General features: G+C 38.1%; 1 protein-coding gene across 1 annotated transcript in view; it reads right to left on the reverse strand.

Annotated features, from left to right (window-relative positions):
• Positions 1-22,255, reverse strand: part of TLR3 (toll like receptor 3) — a 60,190-nt gene extending 37,935 nt beyond the window's left edge. The window contains exon 1 of the mRNA XM_033104940.1: positions 22,052-22,255. The gene's annotated coding sequence lies outside the window, so the exon portion shown is untranslated. The remainder of the gene's footprint in view (positions 1-22,051) is intronic.
• Positions 22,256-22,468: the final 213 nt, after the last annotated feature.

Consider the following 22,468-nt stretch of genomic DNA (forward strand, 5'->3'; position numbering starts at 1 on the left):
GATCATAATAGAAATAATATGTATTTAAACTTTTCTATAATCATATTTACAATGATAATACATATTAGTATTATTATTTTGTATAGAATATGGGATAAAGCATGTAAGTAACTAGTGGATATTCCCATTCTATCACCCCCTTGTATCCTTAGAAACTACCATCTTGTACATGAAAGACGATATAGATATAATATGGAGGAGTTAAGTGAAAATATGTAGGTCTAAACTTGGATTGGGAATACTAGCATAAATTCTGTCTAGTGACAGAAGTGATGCATATTCTTCGTACCAGATTGTGATTAATATACTATTTTCCACTAAAAACAAAACAAAACAGAAAACAGGCTTCTAAGAGAAATGGATGATTCCAGGTCTGAGGTAGGAAAGGTACAAGACGAGCCTGGAACATATTTTCATTTCTTACAACAAGGAAGTTACCAAAGACAATGAGGATCCTAAAATTTATATGGAAACACTTTACTCTCATCATACTTCAGAAAACTACTTTACTTGTAGCTAGATGTAGCTAAATTAATGAATTCTGGCCAAGTGTATGAATTTCCAGCAAGTACAAAAAGGAGGTTGTTATATATACTCACCCACCCCTTCCACATCTCCAGTTCTCTTGAGACTCTCCCTCAACCAGTTCAGACCAACTAGCAGTTTTTAATTGAAATACCTCTCTTCTCCAAATCTTTATTTCCTCTCAAGAGATCGCATTTTGTACAGTACAGGAAAAATTCTAAAGCGAAGGTTGGATTCTCAGATCAATTCCCAAAAACCTATTAGAAAGCTGTATATTTGCATTACTGGTTATAGGCCATAATTGTTCATTTCACATATACTTTTAATATATAATTACTGCTTTCAACATAATTTAGTTGGAAATACATATTCTGAGCTTCAAATACAATGCAGCCAAAAGTCAGGCAAGTCCCAGTTTGGAGGATACCCGTTGTTCCAAATTTCATCACAAGACAGACACGAGAAATAATTTACAAGTGACAAGTAAGCTCTGATGCTAATCATGACCTATTTTCAAAATGAAACAAAGATACAAAGTCTTTGTGTCTTTCAGATACAAAGACAAAAATAAGGGTTATCGTTGTGTGCAAGTGTATTTTAATATAGTGCTTAAAGAGTTCTCAAGAATTAATAGCATTTCCAGTCACAATTTATCATCCTCTTTCTAACTGAGAAGCAGGTCAACAGGAAAAGCCTGGGTAGAGGACAGAGCAAACAGGTAGGGCTTTCCTGCTATCTCATTCCTATCACCACCTCCAAACCCTTGCATCTAGTCTCCTAGAATCTGTAGATTAACAGTCAGGAATGACAACTTCTAAAACACAAACTGTCAGTACCATCTCTTGGTTGCAAAAAGGGAGGAATAGTTTTGCACTAATAATATGCATTACCATTAGCATACTTCCAGCCCTACAAGTTGTGGTCTTTTACACCACTGTTATCTCTGCTTTTATGGAAAACCTCAGGTCACTGAGGTCACTATAGGATGGTAGCAGCAGTACAGAAGAGAAAAGGCATATCGTCCTCCTTTATTTCTAAGCAACAGGATCTAAGAGTGGCAGCACAACAGGAAGGGGGCTGTTCTTAGCCTCTGTCTTCTAAAAGAAGGGTGGGATTTTCAATGCTTTTGTCTTCTTTCGTCTGGTTACCAAAAGTAAAAGCCAAAAGGTCATGTCTAACTCTAAAATGATGTATGTCAACATTCATATACATATATATCCATACTTTTATATTCAGAACACTGTGTATACTGTATATAATTTGGGATAAAGCATATAAATACTCATTGGATATTCTAATTTTATCATCCTCTGTGTCTTTGAAAACTAACATCTTGAAAGAAGATACAGATATACTATGAAAGAGTTAAGTAAAAATATGTAGTCCTAAACTTGGATTGGGACTATTGGTATGAATTCTGTATGCACATGTATCCTTATATGCCGGGGGTGCCAAAAATATATATACACATGACTTGTATTCATCTTTTGTTATTGGTCTATATTGAGTATTACAATTTTGATACATTTTTTCTTTTCTTAAAATGCGTATACATTATTTTGCACCTGCTGTATATGTCTATTTCATATATGGCAAGTACTATTATATCAGAGACTTATATAAGTGTAATGTTTTTAAAGGAAGGTTTTTAGCTGAAACCTTAAAAAAAATAAACTGTTCCTCAGATAAATACAATAACTAACTTTATAATTCTGTTTTAAAAATCTCACCTGTCTTTTAGCCTTGAGTTTAGTCCTTGAAATGTTAGTAGTGACATTCTAAACTACATATCCAATTACAAACAAATCAACCTTCCTTGAGAATATTCACTGAGATTCTCTATATTGGCCATTTCCCAACATTTCAAACATACACAAAAGTTGAAAAAAATTGTACAATGAACACCCAAAAAATCCAATACTTAGCTTCTACAATTATTATTTTACTGTATTTACTTTGCTACATAATTATCCATCTATCCATCCCTCTACTAATCCACCTTATTTTTGATATATTTCGAAGTAAGTTTCAGGCAGCAGTACACTTCATCTCTAAAGTCTTCAGAAGACCTATCATTAACTGGATTTCAGTATTTGTTTTACAGTGTTTTAGATATTTACATACACTAAAATACATAAACCTTAAGTTTATCACTCAATCAATGTGAATAAGTGCAAACCCTTATTAGTATAGAAAACATTATTACTTTGACCCCAGAAAGTTCCTTGTTAGTCATTTCCAGTCGATTTCTGTCCTACGTTTCCCCTGCCAGAGGCAACTACTGTTCTGATTTTTTTTTCGCCATAGAGAAGTTTTGTTCCTGTTTCTAGAATTTCAACTAGGTGGAATTATGCATTATATGGTTTCTTTCATTTACGATAATGTTTTTGAGATTCATTCTTGTTATTGTGTGTATCTATAGTTTTTTCTTTTTATTGTTGAGTGGTATTCCTTTGTATGAATTCTATAGTTTATTCATTTTTCTGGGGATGGTCATCTGTCTTATTTCTAGGTTTTGCCTGTTATGAATGAAGCTGTTGTGAAAAGTCTTGGGTCTTTTTATGACATAGATTTTCATTTTTTTAAAGTAAATACCTGGGATTGGAATTGCTGGTATGTATATCTTTAGTTTTATAAGGAAATGCAAGGTCTTTTGCTATTTTACACCTCCGCCAAAAATATACGAGTTTCAATTGCTCTACATCTTTGGCCAGACATATATTGTCTGTCTGAATAATTTTAGCCATCCTGGTTGATTGTGCAATGATATCTCATTGTGGTTTCAATTCGCATTTCCCTGAATAATTTTAGCATCCTGGTTGATTGTGCAATGATATCTCATTATGGTTTCAATTCGCATTTCCCTGATGACTAATGTTGTCGAACACTTTTCCATGAGACCATTAAGTATTCTTTCTTTGTGAAATGTCTGTTCAAATATTTTCCTTTAAAAAGTGGGGTTACAACTCTTTGTCTCCTGGCTGGGCTTATGCAGCATGCACAGCTGATCTTTTTTTTTTCCTTAATGATATATATTATACATATTTTTATTCTTCATGTTTCTAAAACAGAAATACAAAAAAATATTCCAACAATATTTTAAATCATATTTTGGTAAGTTGAATACCAAAATTAGGTATACGACCCTGTATAGTTAAGGATTTCAACTTGTTTCTTACAAATAATTACATTAGCATCCCAGGTCATTTTCTAACTTTCACATGACATCAAAAGCACAGCTGGACTACATGCTTCTTTCTTTTTTCTTTTTTTGTTTTTTATGTTAGTTTCAGGTGTATGAAACAACATGATGATTAGACACTTAAACCCCTCACAAAGTGATATCCCTTCAAGTCTACTGCCCCTCTGACATCATATATAGCTGCTACAATACCATTGACTATATTCCCCATGTTGTACTTTACAGCCCATGACTTTACACACACACACACACACACACACACACACACACACACACCAGGTATGGCAATTAAGTTCGCAAAATTAACACAGTGTAGTTCCATTGGCAGCACTGTACAAAGAGCTCGGTAAGGTTTCATAACCTTGGTATATCAGTGTCTCACAGCTGTGTTCATGTCGACATGTGGCGGTGTCTTCCTGAGTGGCGTTCATTATTGTTGCTGCATGTTTTTATGTGCTATTGCAAGAATGTCTGAGCTTGAATTAGAGCAACGTATAAACATTAAATTTCTTGTTAAACTTTGTAAGAGTGGAAGTGAAATCAGGGACATGTTAGTCCAAGTTTATGGGGATAATGTTATGAAGAAAACGGCAGTGCACAAATAGATTAAACATTTTTCTGAGGGGAGAGAATACATAACTGATGAAGAGAGGTCAGGGCAGCCAGTAACAAGCAGAGCTGATGAAAACATGGCAAAAATTCATCGAATTGTGCATCAAAATCATCGGCTGATTGTGAGAAGCATAGCAGGCCAAGTAAGCATTGATAGAGAAACAGTTGGGAAAATCTTAACTGAAACTTTTGGCATGAGAAAGGTGTGTGCAAAAATGGTCCCGAAGGAGCTCACCAATGAATAAAAGTAAAGGAGAGTCAAAGTTTGCCAAGACCTTTTGGAGAGGCAAGACGATGTTTTAGGCCATGTTATCACTGCTGATGAAACATAGGTGTACCAATAGGACCCTGAAACAAAGCGTCAAAGTGCACAAGGGACGTCAGCCAATTCTCCACAACCAAAAAATTTCCATCAGTCCAAATTAAGAGTCAAAACGATGTTGCTAACCTTTTTTTGATATCAGAAGGATTATTCATTATGAATTTGTACCAACTGGACAAACAGTTAACCAAGTTCACTATTTGGAAGTGCTGAAAAGGCTGCATGAAAAAGTTAGACAAAAACGACCTGAACTTTTCAACAACAATTCATGGCTCTTGCATCACGACAATGTGCCAACTCACATGGCACCATCTGTGAGGGAGTGTTTAGCCAGTAAACAAATAACTGTATTGGAACATGACATTCAGGACATCAAGGGTAATACGACGACAGTTCTGATGGCCATTCCAGCAAAAGAGTTCCAAAATTGCTTTGAAGGGTGGACGAGGCGCTGGCGTCAGTGCATAGCTTCCCAAGGGGAGTATTTCCAAGGTGACCATGGTGATATTCAGCAATGAGGTATGTAGCACTTTTTCTAGTTGAGTTCGTGAACATAATTGTCACACCTCGTATGTGTATTTAATTATAATTGACATTCAATATTAGTCTACTTCAGTTCCAGGTGTACAGCACAGCTGATCTTCCCATTACACCTCATACTAGCTCTCTGTTCAGAAGGGACCATTTTCTCTGGCCTCTTAGATAGGTGTCCCATGGGGGCCTTCCAGAGGACAACTCTTTAACTTCCTGTGGCTTAATGTTAGGCTCCTGAAGCAGCATTGTGCTAATAAGAATCTTCTTGGAAAGGGGCCATTGTATTATATCTCTTGTTGAACTTTTGGCTTTTGGATATGCAAATTTATATACAGACAGTTCCCTAAAATTCTCCCTCAATATACACCCTAGAGTACAAAAGAAATAAGCCTCTTTTTTTTCCTTTCATGCTGACTTGAATTTACCAATAATACATTTTCCTTAAATTATAATAAAAATCAACTATAAAGTTCAAGAAGATGTAGATGAGAACTTTTAACATTCCCCTGCATAATAGTTCTACTATGGAATTTAACTACTTTTAACAATGCATTTCTTTTGGGTTGTGAGAGGTGTCAAGGAGCATGTCATTCCAAGAAACAACACTAGATGGAGCAAAGAGATCAACTGTTTTGTGGCGTTTTTTGTTTTATTTTGTTTTGTTTTCATTTACATCTGGAATTTCTAAATGCCAACACAACAAATTTTTATTTTAATATCAGGTGACTAAATTTTAAAATTCGGTGACTATAATCAGATTATACTAGAGTCACTTTCCCCACCTAAAAAGTTTATAATTCTTGGTCAAGACCAGTTTATCTCTTTATTCTTTTTCCCTTCTGTATCCTTTATTTCTTCTCTCACACAACTTCCAAAGTTAATTCTAAATAAGCACTGTTCCATCAGTGAATGAATTGCTAAGCAAATGAATGACCAGCTCCCTTGACCTCATTGATCTATCCTTAACATTTCCTTTCCCTTTTCTGTTCCTCCCCCTAACCCCTACCTCACATTTCACTTATTTGTCCTTATCGTTTAATTGTCTTTTGCCAGTAATTGAATTTAGGGCCCTTTTTGAATTCCTCTTTTTCAAATTAATTCACTTATGTAAACTTTTCTGTTGTTCTCCAATTGTTTCCTTGTTGTATCACTTTAATTGCTAGTGTTTTGTACTTCAATTTCCTTACAAACATTAGATTCTACTCACGAAGTAGATTGACTGAGATATTTATGGACATGGCAGCTTGCAAATAAAATTTGTGGACAAAAACGGGGTTCTATGGAAAGTAACCTCACAGGGTTGATCTGATCATAAATTTCTAGCTGGGCAGGTAATGGTGGGTAGATGCACCCCCGGAATATAACTTCGTTAGTAAAAGTTTATCTTTGCTTTAAGCAAGCACCTTCCATTGTTTCCATGCATCTAGGTTAACAACCTTTGAAATGCCTCTTTTCAGACCCCTCATAAGTGTAACCACCCTCAAGAGAACACATAATCTTGTTCACTATCCTGTAATCCAATCCCCTCTCTGCTTTCTCCCACCTTCATGTATTCTTTCTTACTTTCCCTCCTTAATTGAAAATACAAAATTGTCATTCTCCAAGGCATTAGAGATCTTGCTTCCTGGCAATTATTGCTAGTTTTGGCTCAAATAAATTCTTATAAAAATTCTCTACAGGTTTGGATATTTCTTACATCAACAGGAAAATACAATTTAAAAAACACTGTGCTCATAATGAACCCTCCCTCATATGAAGGGAGATGAGTGTAAGGAACTTTCTTTTCACGATCCCTCGGCTCTGTCACAAATACTGTTTATATTTCACATGGCAAAAAAAAAAGAAAAAAAGGGCAGTGAGGGTCTAAGGGTTGTTAAGTTGGTCAAATTATGCAGCTTTCGGAGGGAGGGTCATAAGGAAAAATTCCCATTGAAAAAAAATACTCATGCAGAAAGCTGATAATTACCAAGAAATTTAGAACAATTTGATTCATTTGCTGCACATCTGTTTACTTGTCCATTGCTGGCTTGCCTTTGAAAAAATGGAAGTCTGAAATTAATTGTTTGAAAAGAGAATGTCTCCATGTCAAATCCAGGTTTTTCTGTGGCACCAGAACATTTCCTGCTCTCCCTGCTTTGCTCTTATCTGAGTAGTTTTTCTTATCCAAAGTCAGCCTGATGTGGCCGCTCAATCCCTCCAGGGTGGGGCTGGGAGACTGTGTCCTTGTGGCTGACCTTGATTTTGATCCCTTCCTGGTGAAGGAAAAGGGAAGACAAGCGGGTGATACCCACAGAGCTAAGAAGTTGAATGCACAAACAGAGCACTGAATTCTTCCCACACTAAAACTGAGAAAGATCACCCAGCTCTTCCAAACTCACATACCTTCCTTTCTTGTTAATCTCCCTTTCTGGCTATTATTCAAAGACTGCGGATCCTTTCTCAGGCGTTTAGCCTCCTTTAAGCTGCATAAGGAGAATGAAAAAAATTCACCTTAAGACCTTGGATTTTTTTTTCTTTCTTTTCTGTTGCCAGTGATTCAGTCTGAAAAGCCAGCTGGCAGAGGTTCCAGGAATTCGTGTGAGTGTCTAATGGAGATATACTGCACTTGCAGGCTGTCTAGGCATTTCTAAATATGGTGCTAGCTGGTGGCCGGCACTTTTAGGGCACTGACTTGCCTATGATGTGTGTTTTCCTACCTGCAGAAAGCCTTGAAATATTTCAAATATTTTCTTTCTACTTTATTTGAGGGGGTTAGGGTCATACACATTTTAATACCGTGTTTCCCCAAATAAGACCTAACCAGATAATCAGCTCTAATGTGTCCTTTGGAGCAAAAATTAATATAAGATGCAGTATTATGTTATGATATTTTATGTTATGTTATGTTATGTCATGTTATGTTATATAAGACCTGGTCTTGTAGTAAAATAAGACCGGGTCTTACATTAATTTTTGCTCCAAAAGACGCTTTAGAGTTGATTGTCCAACTAGGTCATATTTTCGGGGAAACATGGTACTTCCATAACCAAAATCGCTGCATTTAAAGCAAGGTAATGAGAACGTACATCATCTCCATTTCCTTATTGCACTTTCTTCCTGGGGAGTTAAATGTAAATGTTGTGCTTGTACCTATAGATAGTTTTCCATGGAAAGGGCAATCATTTTTGGCTTTGTTTGTATTGAATTCTCAAAGGGTCTGCTGATTTATTCAACAATATTTACTAAGTGCCATCTATATGCTTGACACTATAGTTTATAGTGAGGACACAACAAAGAGCAGGGTGGACAGGGTCCCTGCATGAGTGGACTTCTAAATGGATAGGGTATAGGGAGATGTTAAGAAAATACACAAACGACTGTGTATATTTTATCTTGTTCTAAGTGCTCTGGTACTATAAAGAAAACAAACAGGGTGATCTCATGGCATCTAGTTGGGTGGTAGGTGCAGTAGATATTATGGACTGGCTTTTTCAACTCCAATTCCAACCCCCTTATAGGATCTCTTCTTGAACTACAACTAGGTTTCCCTTCCTGAACTGCAAAAGCAGAAAAGCCCCTTAAAAAATTAAAATGACTCTTTGCAGACTCCCTTGCAGCTAGGGCTGCTGTAGCCCCATAAGAGACAGATGGAGGAAATAGATAAATGGAGGGCTAGGTTGTGGGCACATGTGAGGAGATGAGTATTTGGAGCCAGTTTGATGGCAGAAGCATTAGACTTGTTTAGACCACGCAGACAGAAGCTCTGCAGTTGCAGTTGCTGAGAGGAAGGTGATAGCAGTGATCTCCTGCACCTGAGCCTTTTCCAGCCCCTCCCCAAGGGCAACAGATCTGCTGCTTCTACTCCTCCGTCAGAAGCAATGCACCTATGTCGGGGACTGTTTCCTGCCCTGCCCCCAATCCTTCTTGTGTATACACAGTGGAAAGCTGTCGGAAGAAGAGAGTGAGTGAGTGCACCTTCTCCTTGTGTCTGAGGCTCCCAGGTATTCCAAATGATCTCACTACACTGCCCTTGACCTTTAAGAATTTGTTAAAATTTTAAGTATTTTCTTCCAACCTGCTTTAAGGCAGCTCTGTTTTTCTCCCATGCTCTGCCAAAGGTGAAACCACCTGTGTCACTTATTTCCCCTCAATGAATGTGTCACTCTTCAGAATTGAGTTCACTCATTGCCTTATAACCTCTGCTTTCTGATGAGCTCAAGAACAGTTATAATTTTGTAGATTACCCGGCTTTTTATCACTGTAAAGGTGGGAGTGACATCTTCTTGCAGCTATCTACATCTTAAGCAGAAGCAGAAGTCTCTGTTTCTGTTTCGAGATTCAACACTGGGGGTCTGGAGTTTGGTTATCTCGCTGGCAAGTGATCAGAGCACCCACACTACTAAAAGTTTCAGATGTGAAATGTTTGTTAATTCACTGAGCATTTCTTAAGTGTCATATTCGTACATCACTATATAAAGAGCTGAGAATACAAAGATGAATGGGGCACAATATTTGTCTTACAGTTACTCACAATCCAGAGGGGGTGAAAGCACCTGAACAGAGATTATAAAACAGTGTGATGAATGCCATAATAGGAGTGGAACTAAGCACTGTGGGAACATGGGCCTGGATAAACAGAGCACAGGGGCACTGAGGCGGTACCGTTATATGAATTATCTCTGGAATTTTGAATAAGAGTTTTCCAGACGGAAAAGGTGAGGAGGTCTCCACAGAAAAGTGTTCCTTCAATTCCTCATTCACTAATAAGAATTCCATTTCCTGGCAAGGTTGGCCAGGATCAGAATTCTATTTTGAGGTCTAGTAGGTCAACCCCATCTCAGCCAGGGTCAGCTCTGTGCCTGAGTCCTCCGGGGAAAACAGCATTTCTGCAAGGTCAACAGTTCCAGGTCAACAGAACTAATATCAGGGACTCTGGCACATTGTATTTGACTAAAACCAGTGTATTTTTTTCCTTAAAAAAAAAAAGTCCAGAAGTTTAACACCAATATCTAAGATGTTATTTTTCACATTGCCTTCTTTATATTTTTATTAATGTCTAGATTTGTTGCACTCCACGTGGATCGATTTCTGGGTATTAGTTTATTTGGACCACTGGGAGTAAATGTCAGCATTGCTCTGAAAATGAAGGTGATGCTATGCAGTGGTCAAATCTCTCTTATTTGGTCCCCTTAGTCCAGTCAGGACAGGACAAGACGTCAGTGCCAAGACAGGAATAGTAGAGCCAAACAGGGATTTGCTTGAGTCAGATGCCCAAAGGAGCATGTGATGTAGGCCAATATTTAGTCCTTGATATGAAAGCTGAGTTTGTGACAGGCTGGGTTTAGACAGAGTATTAGCAGAACAGAAGATGTCAACTCCCAGGCATGTGCACACAGTGACCAGTCTGTGGACAAATCCAAGATCAGAAGCCGGTGATGTAGTGGAGGACAGGAACGGGATGCAGGACATGGAGCCAAATGGCCCAGGTGACCTCGTGAGGCTAGAGGGCAGGTGTAGCAGAGTCTACCTGAAAGTCTTCAGACTCAGCTCATTTTCCATCTCCACTGGCATTTGAATATCATTTCTGGAAGACATGCATCGTATACACACATAAAAAAACACAGGCCATAACTTCAAAAATGGAACAATATGGAGCAAGTACAGTCAATGTGCACATGAATCCTTGTGCTCGCAATGCTGTAGGATTCACTTTAAAATATTAAACTTGATGGCCATACACTCTGAAAGGTAACTTTTGAAATATACATAACATTTATATTAAAGACACAAATGTTATTGTAAGAAATAGAGAAAAATATTTCAGCAGTGGAAAAGTTTCCCTTTTCTTTAACTATTGACTAATGAAATAAGTTGATGAAGAGAGAGTATCAGACTGTAGAAGAGGATGGAAAATTGATGTAGAAATTTGGCACTGCATATGCTGGCACATCAGTATCCCCATTCCTTGGTATTTAAGGTTTCACCTGCATATAGGTGGGTGTGCTGAACCCTGCACTGTGAAAACTCCACATGCAAATTAAACAGTTAACACAGTCTTGTTTGCCTCAGCATTCCTTTGGCCTCTTTTGTTGTTATTTTGAACTTTCAAATAAGTATGAAGTTAAAATAGTGGTCAACATTTGCCAGACATGATCTTAAATATCTTGAGAGTCTTTATAAAAGAGCCAAAAAAACATTACTTTAAGGAATTGTCTTCTTTATTGAAAATGTTCCTTCATATTCCATCTTCTAGCACTATATAGGAGCATATATTTCCTCTTGTTTTGTTTCTGAGATTTGCATCTGAGATTTCACTGAGAATGTATTTCTGGCAAGGATGAAAAAAAATTACCACCACATAATATCATTTAAACCTACGTACCATCACCCAATTGTTAACATTAACATAGTGAAAAATTCAACAAGCCAAGCAGTTATTTATGATCATGCCCTTCCTTGTATTTAGTGACCTGGAAGTGATTTAAAGCAAAATCAGTTATATTTAGTAGGAAAGTTTATGCTCACTGACAGGGCTAACTCTCTTCTGTCCATTTTTGTCCGCAACTAACACATGCAGGCTTATAATGATGGTTGTGCAAAGGGAGCACAACCATCTGTGGATGCTGGAAATGCGGGTTATACAATTCTTAAAGAAAATCCTTCTGAGTGACACATAAAAGGGTAAGGACACACATCTCCTGAAGTTTAAAATCACCACCAAAAAAAAGCATTTTCTTCATGGTGAGATTTTCATCAGTAGGGTTAGAAGGGAAGTAATTGCATAGAATATTTTTTATACAGTCATTATTATGCTGTCTCGAGGTGAAAATCTTAGACATAGGATTAAATTAAAGAAGTGTTTTAAATGATGACAGATAAAGATGTATTTTCTCAATAATATTTGTTTGGAGCTTTACTTTTAAACTGTTTTTATATACTTTTACTTGATCCTCATCATAAGTCTCTGAAATAGACAAGGAGACATTATTTCCCCCATTTAATTGATGAAAAACTACATACATATTTAATGGAGACAGAAACATCTTGAATTTGCCATCAGAGAAACTGAATTATGAATGGAATGGATACATGACTCACTGCCCCAAAGGCTGGATCAGACCAGACAAGTCATTACCCAGACAAGTCAGACAAAACCAGGATTATTTGGGCCTGGATTTTATCCAGTAAATTGTATCAATTGTCTCCTTCACTTTAGTAGCAGTAGATTGCTCTGGGAATCCCTAACAGTGTCAGGCAGAAAAATATAAACAAGCCTCGAGACTTCCAGTTCTGACTTCTGCCCACCAGAGTGTAGTGTTGTGCTCTGTCTGCATGGCTTGCCCAGTATCTGTTCTTAGAGAAAAGATTGGAACCCTGCAATTGACCAGTCCCACACCTCGACTGCTTGTACCTAGGCTGAAAATGCCACCTAGGATGTGGCTTTGAATCTCCATTTCCAGATAGCGTGTCATTTGCCAGCCCTAAGCCCTAACAGACCACTGGTCTCTATACCAGGTAGTGTGGTTTGGAAGGAGGGAAAGAAACGGTCTCTTTTTTCCTTAACTATGCTCTGCATTGGGGCTCTAACTAAGTCTTTAAAACTTTGATGACTCTTCCAAGTGTTAAGTGATCAGTGAGTAATTGTTATCATATGCTCATAGATTTTTAGCCTAATTCATTTCCTAGAGGAAGGAAAACAGTGAATGGATTGCTTTGATCGTGCTACTAGGGATCAAAAGTTATAAAGGGTAGAAGAGCAGAGAAAAATTCTCTACTCTTATGATTACTAATATCGTAATAACTATGTATGGTGACCGATAGGTACTAGGCTTGTGGAGATAATCACCGCATAAGATATGTGAATGTCTAATCACTATGTTGTATACCTGAAACTAATATAATATTGTATATCAACTATAATTAAGAAATACAATTTTAAAACTACTACATAAAATGCATATAGTACAACCTTAGGTATAATATACTTCTACTGATGTTCAAAGTGTTTTCATGGGTATATGTAGGTGGAAAGATATTTCTGGTGATTGCATGATACTTGAGTGTTTCCGGGAGGATATTAAAATAGCCTGTAAAAGTTTTTACCGTTGAAAATAATGATCCCTATCTTGGTCTGGCTTCACGGCCAATGTGACTTATGCTCTTTACAATCCTGACAGAAGATAATAACTAGGGATCTATGAAATTTCTGCACTAAGACGAAGCCACACATGACCATACATCCTATCTCACAGGCGAAGTCTTCACTCATATTTTGTGTTTCAATATTTCCCCCTCCTCTGCACGAATATCTATATCTCCCTGGCACTTACCTTCTGCTACCTTGTGTTTTAAGTCAATTTCCAGAGAGACTAGATTGATAATTCATTTCAATTCAATAAAGATGTACCGCAAATTACTTACACAGCCCTGAGCTATGTACTAAAATATATTTACATATGAGGCTGTTTCCTACAGAGCTCACCTGTCTCTGAGTTCCTCCAACTTCCCACTCACAACAATTGGTTTTGCAGGACCTTACTTCTTCCTGCAGACACCTGCTCTCCAGGCAACCCCTTTCTACAGCATCCATTGCTTTGATCAGTCATTGCCGGGAATCCTTGGGATGTTTCACCAACACCCTCCCATGTTCTGCTTTGCACACCCACCCTTGCTGACGTCAGTTATCCTCAAAGACCCAAGAAGACAAGACCTTCTTATATGGCTTCTGTCCATATTACAGACGAGGACACTGCCAAGGGAGCTGGGTCTCAGGGAGGCCGAGCTCCTGTCACTCCCTGGAGTCTTCAATCAATCAGGGTTGCCCTTCCTACAACCTCTCTGTTTATACATCTCCACAGATCCAGGACCAACAAACAAATCAAAGTTGAACTCTCCTCCACATTTCTCTTTATACCCACGTGTCTGTGAAAGCCCCTCCCTCATTCTCCTTCAGCCATAAACCTTGGGCAAATCAACCCCGGGGGCGGCCTCCTCCTCGTGGTCATCTCAGGTACCTCTGAATTCCACCAGGGCCTTATGCTGGGCCTTCTCTACAAGTGGGCAGCTAACAGGATATCCTCCCACAGAAAGTTCACATTCACGGCTCTGCCTGTTCCTGATACTCAGCAGAGTAAATTGTACATAGCAGATGCTGAGGTAATGTTTGGTGAGAGAGGTGATAATGAGTGTGGGTATTTGCCTTAATTTTAGGAGTTACCAAACCTGTCATCTGGTTAACAAGTTTTCTGGCAAACACTAAGATAGCTATCAGTATTTTAACACAGAATTCACTGGTTTGTGTGAACCATATAACAGAATCCATCCTTAATTGCTTACTTCTAATGATTTCATGTTAATAAACCTTTCCTCCCTAACGAAACCATAAAGTTCTTAAGGTCATGAAATATCTCAGTATATTTCTCTTCTTTTTCTCTTATCGCTGTTATATACTCTCCATAATCCCCATTTCAAGCATCCCAAGTTCCAGCCACCACATCTCGTATTTCCAGCCCACTCCCTCGAGTTTCCCATCTCCACCAATCCTCTATCAAACATGTCTTTGCTAAAATGTCACATCCACGGACACCTTTTCTTGTTGCCTTACTTAGAATTGCAGGTCCCCTCTCCTCTTCTCTGCTTCATTTTACTCCATGGTACTTGTCACCATCTGACATGCCATAAAGTTTTATTTTGTTTATTGCTAGCCCCCCAAAAGAAAACAAACTCCATAAAGGTGCTTTTGTCCATTTTGTTCACTACTGTAGCCTCAATGCCTACAAAAGTGTCTGGCACATAATCCACAGTCAATAAATACGTGTTGAAAAAAATTAATAAATCAAACACTTAATATAGCATTTTCCCAGAGTGGGCCATTAAGAAATAGTTGTTTATTTGTGTTAGCACAGATATATTTTCCTCAATTCAGGAAAATGGAAGGTCAAGGGTCCCTTATGGACGGTGCCACAAGCGCCTAAGGAAGCTCATCAGCTGTTAAAATCTCCAGAGATTGTTTAAGTATGATTGTCTTGGGTAACAAAATAAGCAAAGAATGCTTCGATTTCAAGACTTTGGGATTGGTATCACGGGCGGCACTGGAACTAGCTGAGCTTCTAACGTGATCGGTTCAGGATTTCAGAACAATTTGCACAGCAGTACTCTTTCAGTGGCACCAAGCATCCAAACTGAAGATATTTTACAAATGCAGAGACGCATATATATAAGGGGGCCTCTGTAACAACAACAACAAATCATCAATGATATTAAGATCATGATTAACAAAGCGCCATTTACAAAGTATGGAAATGTTTAGTAGGGTAATTAATACTTTGCAATATTAACTGTTCCTAATATTGCTTTTGTTCTTCTAATTTGGGAGACTAAATGCAAATTTTCTGTTGCCCCCAAATGTTATTTGACACTGCAGAATGTAGGTGTACTAACCATGTCCTATTGTTTTATCTTTTTCCAATTTTATTGAGATATAATTTACTTACCACATTGTATAACTTTGAAGTATACAATGTAATGATTTTAGGCACACATATATTGCAAAATAATTACCATAATAAGGTTAGTTAATACATCCTTCACCTCACACTATTACTATTTTTTTGTTGTTGTCATTGCTGCAGTGGTGGTGAGAACATTTAAGATCTACTCTCTTAGCAACTTTCAAGTATACGATACAGTATTGTTAACTATAGTCACCATGCTGTACATGAGCTCCCCAGACTTATTTACTTTATAAATGGAAGTCTGTATTCTCTGTGTTTTCTGTATTTTGATGCTTGGCTTCTGGGGCTTTGCTGGCCCTGGAAAGACTGCCCCAGGCTTAGTCAGTACCTAGAGATTAAACCACTCCCCCCTCAATCTTTCCAAAACCGCACCATTCAAAAGCAAACCAACCATTCCAGAGCCCCCACCCCCAAGCACCTACTCTATTTAGGTCTCAAACTCAGGGCCACTGTCCCCCTACCCAAATTACTACAGGTATCACTAGACAATTCAGGACAACACCTATACCTCACAGCCCACTGAAATCACTCAAACTCACCAGTCTAGACCTGCTTGCCCTGCCTTGTCTGCTCCTTCCCCTGGAGGCACGAGAAAGGCTCTTGCCTTTTCCTTGCTCCTTCTGCCCCTGGACAGACTCTAACATATTGTACATGGTGTGGTGTGCCCTTCCTCTTGGCTACTGGGAATAACTACCTTTCAATGGCAGTTTGTTTCTTGGTCTGTTGGTCTTGCCATAGCTAAATAATTATTAAAACCTATACTTTAAAACAGTAGACAACAAATTAGCTTTTGGCTTTTCAAGGCTTCTATAGTTGTGGTACTGGCACATAAACAAACCACTACATTAACAACAAGATAAGTTTGAAAGGATGAAAAATTTCTGTAATTTGGAGAAAAGAAAAAGAGCAAGAGATAGATAACACACGCAGACTCAGGAGGGTTCCAAACTCGACTTTTCCACTCACCCACCGTCTCCTCCCCAGGTCTCAGCCTGAATGAGAAATTTACTAGATCGGAAGGGCAGGTTTGGGAACCAAAACTAAAACCAGCCTTTATCCTACTTCCTCCCTGGAGCTCTAATACTTGATGAGCGTCAGAAATTTCCCTAATGTACTAAAAAATTCTTTAAGGTGTTATCATTAATTTACAGATGAGAAAAATAAAATTCGAAAAGATTAAGGCCACACAATCATTAAATTTATGATATTGAATTATAATAAAAGTATCTGTCATTTATTAGTTGTCTCCTACAGGACAAGCGCAATGATGCGATTGTATCTTATCCACTCAACCACACAGAACAATGCAGCACAAAAATGAAGCAAAACAAAGCAATAGGACTCATGTGCCTGGTTCTAATTCTGACTCAGGGACTCAGCAGCAAAATATTTCCTCTTTCTATAGGTCACTAGTCAGTTTCATCAAGGCCTATTTTTTTCATTTTATTTATTTTTACATTTTTGTCTTTTTAAATTATTAAAACAATAGATGCACATAATTAAAAAGAAAAAAATCAAAGGCTTATAATGCAAACATAGCCGTCCCCAGCCTGTCCTTAACCTCCCATCACTCTACTCCTTAGGTGCAACCACTTTTTACTTTTTCAGGTGATACTTACAAATAGAAAATATGTTTATGTTGTTATTTTTATTAATCAATTTTAGACAATATCTATTGCATACCTCACTGTCACAGATGATGAGGATTTAGCTGCTAAATATGGACTAGCTGTTTATGGACTAGCTAAATATGGACTAGCTGTTTATGGACTAGCTAAATATGGACTAGCCGCTCTGTACCCCTTGTAACCCCACCTCCACTTCACAATATGTATCTATTACTCATCAATTCTATAAACACTGTTCATATTATCATGACTCAGTAGCTTTGGCTCCTTGCAGAAATAAGTCATGTACTGTGATTACATTTCTTTTTTTTCAAAATGTTTCTTCTTCTAGGTGTTCTCGATAATCCTTTTATGTTTCATTTACCTCCATGGTACTTAATTACTTCCCAACATCCAATATTGTCAGGTTTTGTCGTTGTTACATATTTTTCTGTCTTCTCTCTGGAATGCAACTGTAACGAGGAAGCAGAGAAGCGCTCAGCACACAGTAGAGTGAATAAGTAGCTCAGAGAAAGCACATTCTAATGTGGAATTAACAGAGCTGTTACCAATAAGTGGTTGAGAAAAATAGGAATATGTGTGACCTTCCTGAGAGGAAGAAGAGGAAGACACAGGGCTCAGACAGTGCTGTATGGACCGTTGTGCAGCTCCAGGAGGCCCAGGTAGCAGGATAGCTAGCGTGAGTCTAAAAGGAAGAACGGTGATAGAGGTGAGCTGAAGAAATGGCGAGGGGAAAACACAGAAACAAATGAAAAACAATCTGATTCCAACTGTTTGTTGAACTGAAACATCCATGAATTAGATGTACTAGGTTAATACCTGTAACGAATCAAACTTCAAATAATAAGAATAATTTGAAGGCAAATGTTCAGATTACTTGATTTTTCTACTTAACATAGGATTGCCAAAATATCCTTTAAATTGCTGTCATTAGAAATAGTGTTAAACTAAATTTCTTTCCTTAATAATATAATATGCAGTGTATGATTCATTCATATATGGATAATATGGTAGTGTTTTATTAGCATCAACCTGAAGGGTAATTGGTCAGATAAACTGATGGGGAAGAAATGGTTCTGTCAGGAAGACCTAACTTCTTGTTCTCATTTGACCCTACGCAGCTGAAGGTGACATTTACCAAGCCACCTTATTTCAGTCTTTACTATTTTGCCTCTAAATAAAAGGACTAAATGATCTGACGCTCATCGGGTTTTAACCTGCTACTCTTCTGCAATAGTTTGCACAAAGAATATGTAATAGATCTGAAGGACAGTTTTGGGGAACAAGAACCTGAATATATGAGAGGAAAGGATTTTTACATGATGATCAAATTAGTTTTTGAAATATACAGCTATCTAACCCCACTTCTGATCACTTGAAAAAGATTATGAGATGGTGGGGCCCTGACATTGATAGATTTTAAACTATCCCTAGGTGATTGTGATGCATAGTAAAGACTGAGACCCACTGGTGTGTATGTATGATCCAGGGTAAGGCCAGGCCCAGCACTTTCTGAAAGCAGGCAGGTGATTCAGTATAGAACTGCAGACCCCAGCTGTTACTGAGCCAGGGCATCCAACTGCCAATTGTAGTCAGTCCTGGACCCACAATAGGAAGCTAAGCTGTGCTGAACTTTGTACAGACTTAGCAAAAGTCACTTTGATGGTTCCCGGCTCCATTGGTAGAAATGGCCCTCAAACCCAAGTTGCTCATTGCAGAAGTATGTGGCAAAGTCTGGCTATCTATTAATTTTTCTAATTCTACTGTTTTAATTCTATGTATGTATCACATGTTACAAATTAAATGCATTAGGTTAATTATAGTTGGTTACATGATTAGGGAGAAGTTCTTCCCAAATTGTGAGTATAAACATTACCTTCCACATAGAGCAGGGATTATATTAAGGGTAGTTGGCACTGAGGAAGAATGGAAAGAAAAAAATAAAGTACAGAATACTCCTCTATTAGGAGACTGAATAACATGATAAATGCAACACAGATGGGAAACTTCTTATATATGCTCCCAAACGAATCAAAATTATTGGAGGGATATTTAATGCTAAGAGCAGGTGCAAAGAAATCAGAAGGGTAGAATGTTGATCACAGAGAACAAGGAGTTGTAAGACTGAAAACACAGAAAAACTCCATTCCCTCTCACTCCATCAACAAGCAAGAGGCACTATGTAGACAATTTTAGGGAAAGCAAACCTCTTGAGGAGTGGCGGACATGATACTTAAAATAGGTTTAAAGTATTACCAATGTAGAGAATGAGAATCTTCTAAAAATGACAGACACATTCCGCTATGTACTGATGCAGAACAAAACCTGGAATATAAGTAGATGATAAGCAGAATTTGACCAAGGGAAAACAATGAGGAATCCTGAACAATTCAGAATGGAGATTAATTGATTAATCCAATAATTAAAGGATGTTTCTAGGAGTGGCCAGTTAGCTCAGTTGGTTAGAGTGTTGTGCTAATAACACCAAGGTTGCCAGTTCGACCCCCTCATGGGCCACTGTGAGCTGCACCCTCCACAACTAGATTGAAACAACTACTTGACTTGGAGCTGATGGGTCCTGGAAAAAACACACTTAAAATAAATAAAAGGGTTTTTTTGGTTTTTGTTCTAAAGAGTGTTTCTAGTTGCTTAATATGGAGAAATTGAAAATTTAAATAAACACCTCACATTATTAGCTGTTGTTGCTGTTTATGATTTATGTTGAAGTAAACTGTATAGCAAAATGAAGATAGTTCTTACTCTATACTATGGTTTTGACCATTCTCATAAATATTTCTATTGGCTTCATAAAGTAATGAGTTAAAGATTGTTCCAGGTATTGTTAAGGTGATACATCAGGACCAGGTAGGCTCTTCATGATCATTAATTACAATTCCCGTAGATGCAGTGGGATGATCTATGAAATTAGCTTCTCTTCTAGAAATTTCCTTGGTGACTTCTACTCATTTACGTTACGTTCCCCTTTAGATTTTTTCTAAGTGAGAACCTACCTAACTTATTATCCACTTGATTTGTAGTTTATTAAAGTGAAAGTGCTAAAAAAAAAGAAAGAAAAAAGGTGAATGTTACAGAATATACCACTAACATCCAAGATAAAACTTAGTCTTGGATAATTTTTAGTCACAAACATAAAAATCTATATAGTAACATATCAACTGTCATTCTTGATCACCCACACAAACCCAGAAGATGTACCAGAAGTAGGGGAGTGTCTAGTATAAGAATGAAAATATGTTTTTCAAAATTGCTCTTAGAAAAGGGAAAACATATTCAGACTCATCTTCAGAGTTTTTATTCCTATGTATATGTGCCTTCAAATTATTTGAAGAATTAAGTGGGGATGTTATCCCCATAGTAGCTGCTATCTCTATGAGGACTTTGCAAGAGATATTCAGAAACGGGTTCTTACATCATAAGTATCTTACAAGTGACAAGAGAATCACATTGTACTAGAAGAAAGGAAGGAAAGAGATGGCAATGAGTAAAGAAAATATATGGGTAAGTAGCTCAAATGACTTGAACATAAAATAAATTGTCAGAATAGTTTGTGGGCTCACCTACAGAAGAGGTATGAAAGCTACCTCTTATCTTTACTATTTAGTATAGACACTTAATGTCGGTTATTACTATACATAAAAGTTCAATACGGCTTCTTACATTTTTCACACTGGGAAATTGAAGAGACCACAGTGCTTACATTATTACATGGTTAAAATGAGACTACAATCTGGATAGTTCAAAGTTTCTAACTTTTATACTTATATCTCTTTATTATGGCATCGTGTTAATGTTTCAAAAATCAATAGATGAGGTTTGTGTTATTTTCTTTTTGGTCAGAAGAAATTTTGTCGTACTCATAGCCTATAATTCTGTAATTCAGATTATATATTACAATTTATTTATTTGAAGTTGAAATATCCATGGAGATGACATTTTCAGATTCATGATGGAGGTTATGGTCAAGAACATTGTCCCTTGGTTACCTTCTAAGGAACCCAGATGGAGCAGGTCACAAATTCCTCCCTACATACCACAAGCACCTTTACTCCAAGCACAGCTCTGAGTGCTGGGCTGAAATCCAGCCCCTTCCCCCTCAATAATGACTGTACAACCTTGGAAGGAAGGGAGTTCTCTTTCCTAAGTCAGGAAGCACCGTAATCTATCAAGGTCAGCATCTAAATACGAGTATCACCTAATGTCCCCCAACCAGTATTCTAATAGACACAATTGTTATGCATAATAAAACATAAATTTCATGAAAAGAAATTATTGTTGACCCAAGATGGTGAAGTACATAAACACTGCCTGCATCCTTCGGTGAGCACATTAAAATTACAACTAAATTATAGATCAACCTGGAGAACCATCTGAAGTCTAGCAGAACAGAAGTCCTATAACTAAAAATATAAAGAAGCCACGTGGAGACTGGTAGGAGGAGTGGAGACATGAAACAGACCCCAAAACTCCCTCTGGTGGTTGACAATCAGGAGGGATATCTTGGCCACAGAGGTTGGCCCCCAGGGGAGTGAGGGACCCCCGCCTCCCACACTAGGCTCCCCAGCCTGGAGTACTGGTGCTGGGAAAAGGAACCCCCACAACATCTAGCTGTGAAATACAATGGGGATTCTGACTGTCAGAGTGTGAAGGCTTTGGAAAAACCCAGACGTCCTCTTAAATGGTCCACGCACAGACTCGCTCACTCACAGGTACTCACCTTGGGTTCCAGTGAAGGGAACTCAGGGGGCCTCAGAGACATGCAAGGGGCAGACTGAAGCGTGTGGCTTGAGGGGGGAGGACTGGAGAACAGTCAGCATTTTCCCCATATGAACTCCTCTTCTGTGTAGCCAGCAGGCAGGCGCCATCTTTCCTGTGTTGAGCCCTCCCTCACAGGTCAAATCTGAATCTGATTGGCCTGGTGAATTCTGCTGCTCCACCCTACTGACTCAGCTGGGGCCCTGCCCCACCAGATTCACATACCGCAGGAGGCACTTTCTCCTAGAGCAGCCAGCACCCCCTGCATTGCATTCTTTCTTGGAAAACTATCAGAGTCCACAGGCCCCAGGCAGGTAACAACTGGCCTCAGTGAGCTTTGAGACTTTTGCTGAGTCACTGCAGGCTCAGCACTGGCACC

The sequence above is a fragment of the Rhinolophus ferrumequinum genome, chromosome 4 (assembly GCF_004115265.2).
Source record: "Rhinolophus ferrumequinum isolate MPI-CBG mRhiFer1 chromosome 4, mRhiFer1_v1.p, whole genome shotgun sequence".
In the NCBI taxonomy this organism is placed as follows: Eukaryota; Metazoa; Chordata; class Mammalia; order Chiroptera; family Rhinolophidae; genus Rhinolophus; species Rhinolophus ferrumequinum.